The sequence below is a fragment of the Triticum aestivum genome, chromosome 4D (assembly GCF_018294505.1).
Source record: "Triticum aestivum cultivar Chinese Spring chromosome 4D, IWGSC CS RefSeq v2.1, whole genome shotgun sequence".
In the NCBI taxonomy this organism is placed as follows: domain Eukaryota; kingdom Viridiplantae; phylum Streptophyta; class Magnoliopsida; order Poales; family Poaceae; genus Triticum; species Triticum aestivum.
Window position 1 is genome coordinate 22,391,606 of NC_057805.1, and position 4,219 is coordinate 22,395,824.

A 4,219-nucleotide genomic window follows, 5' to 3' on the forward strand; every position below is an offset into this window, starting at 1 on the left:
ACAACTCGATCTGATCGTAATCTGTCAATTGGTTTCTCTCTCGAACATTGTGTCTCTGTGCCTCGCTCAGTAGCCCCCTCGATATGTAGACTTCTCGCGCGCGCTCAGCTGTAGTGACGATGACGCTGACCCAGTGTGCCTCGTTTTTACCGGCCTCATGTGATAGTTTTCACCCTGTTTTCTGTTAATTAACAAGGCAACCTTTTCTTTGTTACTACTAGTGAATCTGAAATCATTCGGGGCAGACATAAAATATATCACTTCAACCCAATTATCGCAGTAACTATTTTAAAAGAAACTAGCTAGATGCCTGTGCGTTGCACGAAACATCAAGATGCATTTGTATGAGTAGTTTATCTTGTGAGAGAAAAGGATGAACAAGGGAAGGCCGTATTTGCGAATGTGGAGAGGGGTGTGGGTATATTTTTGCAAAATCGCCATAGTTTCCTTCCTATCCGTTAGATATAAATCCGACGGCCTATATCGCAGGATGGCACGCACACCATCATCACCAACTCTGTTTTCTACTCCCTCCGTTCCTAAATATTTGTATTTTTAGAGATTTCAACAAGTGACTACATATGGAGAAAAATTAGTGAATCTAAACTCTAAAATATGTCTACATACACATCCGTATGTGGTAGTCCATTTGAAATCTGAAAAATACAAATATTTAGGAACGGATGAAGTATAAGAGTAGACATGGAGATATATCTCTAGCATGGTCTACAACAAAAATGTGCTGGACTGGTTAGCGCTGGATGCTTGCAACGCGATGATATGAGTTCAAATTCTGTCTTTAACTTTAGATTTTTATATTATATATTACTTATTTAATATATACTTATTTCGCTACTGTACTGACAGTGGAACCCACAGAGTACTTACAATACAAGATTAAGGATGGACTTGTTTCTATTTAACTTTCTGTACGAAGCTGTAGCCACCCTGCAAGTCACGTGTACACTGTACATGCAATTAACTTTTTATAGAGGGACAATCATACACGCAATTAACTCAAATGGATTGGATGTCACTCTATTATTTCCAGCATAAGAGCATCTCCAATGGCAGCTGCTACCTCTTGAGCACTTCGTTGGTTTTCCCTTGAAGAGGAAAGGGTGATGCAGCAAAGTAGCGTAAGTATTTCCCTCAGTTTTTGAGAACCAAGGTATCAATCCAGTAGGAGGCTACGCGCGAGTCCCTCGTACCTACACAAAACAAATAAATCCTCGCAACCAACGCGATAAGTTGTCAATCCCTTCGCGGTCACTTACGAGAGTGAGATCTGATAGATATGATGGGATAATATTTTTGGTATTTTTATGATAAGATGCAAAGTAAAATAAAAGCAAAGTAAAAAGCAAAGGAAATAAATAAGTGTTTTAAGATTAATATGATGAAGATAGACCCGGGGGCCATAAGTTTCACTAGTGGCTTCTCTCAAGAGCATAAGTATTTTACGGTGGGTGAACGAATTACTGTTGAGCAATTGACAGAATTGAGCATAGTTATGAGAATATCTAGGTATGATCATATATATAGGCATCACGTCCGAGACAAGTAGACCGACTCCTGCCTGCATCTACTACTATTACTCCACTCATCGACCGCTATCCAGCATGCATCTAGAGTATTAAGTTCATGAAATCAGAGTAACGCCTTAAGCAAGATGACATGATGTAGAGGGATAAATTCATGCAATATGATAAAAACCCCATCTTGTTATCCTCGATGGCAACAATACAATACGTGCCTTGCTGCCCCTACTGTCACTGGGAAAGGACACCGCAAGATTGAACCCAAAGCTAAGCACTTCTCCCATTGCAAGAAAGATCAATCTAGTAGGCCAAACCAAACTGATAATTCGAAGAGACTTGCAAAGATAACCAATCATACATAAAAGAATTCAAAGAAGATTCAAATATTGTTCATAGATAATCTTGATCATAAACCCACAATTCATCGGTCTCAACAAACACACCGCAAAAAGAAGATTACATCGAATAGATCTCCACGAGAGAGGGGGAGAACATTGTATTGAGATCCAAAAAGAGAGAAGAAGCCATCTAGCTACTAACTATGGACCCGAAGGTCTGAGGTAAACTACTCACACTTCATCGGAGAGGCTATGGTGTTGATGTAGCAGCCCTCCGTGATGGATGCCCCCTCCGGCGAAGCTCCGGAATAGGCCCCAAGATGGGATCTCGTGGATACAGAAGGTTGCGGCGGTGGAATTAGGTTTTTGGCTCCTGTTCTGATCGTTTGGGGGTACGTAGGTATATATAGGAGGAAGGAGTACGTCGGTGGAGCAACAGGGGGCCCACGGGGGTGGAGGGCGCGCCCTGGTGGGGTAGGCGCGCCCCCTACCTCGTGGCCTCCTGTAAGCTTCTCTTACGTAGGGTCCAAGTCTCCTGGATCTTGTTCGTTCAAAAAATCACGCTCCCGAAGGTTTCATTCCGTTTGGACTCCATTTGATATTCTTTTTCTGCGAAACTCTGAAATAGGCAAAAAATAGCAATTCTGGGCTGGGCCTCCGATTAATAGGTTAGTCCCAAAAATAATATAAAAGTGAATAATAAAGCCCAATAATGTCGAAAACAGAAGATAATATAGCATGGAGCAATCAAAAATTATAGATACGTTGGAGACGTATCAAGCATCCCCAAGCTTAATTCCTGCCCGTCCTCGAGTAGGTAAATGATAAAAACAAAATTTTTGATGCGGAGTGCTACTAGGCATAATTTCAATGTAATTCTTATTAATTGTGGTATGAATATTCAGATCCGAAAGATTCAAGATAAAAGTTCATATTGACATAAAAATAATAATACTTCAAGCATACTAACTAAGCAATTATGTCTTCTCAAAATAACATGGCCAAAGAAAGTTCATCCCTACAAAATCATATAGTTTAGTCATGCTCCATTTTCGTCACACAAGAATGCTCTCATCATGCACAACCCCGATGACAAGCCAAGCAATTGTTTCATACTTTAGTAATCTCAAACTTTATAAACCTTCACGCAATATATGAGCGCGAGCCATGGACATAGCACTATGGGTGGAATAGAATATGATGATGGGGGTTATGTGGAGAAGACAAAAAGGAGAAAGTCTCACATCAACGAGGCTAATCAATGAGCTATGGAGATGCCCATCGATTGATGTTAATGCAAGGAGTAGGGATTGCCATGCAACGGATGCACTAGAGCTATAAATGTATGAAAGCTCAACAAAAGAAACTAAGTGGGTGTGCATCCAACTTGCTTGCTCACGAAGACCTAGGGCACTTGAGGAGGCCCATTGTTGGAATATACAAGCCAAGTTCTATAATGAAAAATTCCCACTAGTATATGAAAGTGATAAAACAAGAGACTCTCTATCATGAAGATTATGGTGCTACTTTGAAGCACAAGTGTGGCAAAGGATAGTAACATTGTCCCTTCTCTCTTTTTCTCTCATTTTTTATGGCCTTCCCTTTTTTTATGGCCTTTCTCTCTTTTTTTATTCCTCACTTGGGACAATGCTCTAGAAAATGATGATCATCACACTTCTATTTATTTACAACTCAATGATTACAACTCGATACTAGAACAACGTATGACTCTATATGAATGCCTCCGGCGGTGTACCGGGATATGCAATGAACCAAGAGTGACATGTATGAAAGAATTATGAATGGTGGCTTTGCCACAAATACTATGTCAACTACATGATCATGCTAAGCAATATGACAATGATGAACGTGTCATGATAAACGGAATGGTGGAAAGTTGCATGGCAATATATCTCGGTATGGCTATGGAAATGCCATAATAGGTAGGTATGGTGGCTGTTTTGAGGAAGATATAAGGAGGTTTATGTGTGAAAGAGCGTATCATGTCACGGGGTTTGGATGCACCGGCGAAGTTTGCACCAACTCTCAATGTGAGAAAGGGCAATGCACGGTACCGAAGAGGCTAGCAATGATGGATGGGTGAGAGTGCGTATAATCCATGGACTCAACATTAGTCATAAAGAACTCACATACTTATTGCAAAAATCTACAAGTCATCAAAAAACAAGCACTATGCGCATGCTCCTAGGGGGATAGATTGGTAGGAAAAGACCATCGCTCGTCCCCGACCGCCACTCATAAGGAGGACAATCAAAGAACACCTCATGTTTCAAATTTGTTACATAACGTTTACCATACGTGCATGCTACGGGACTTGCA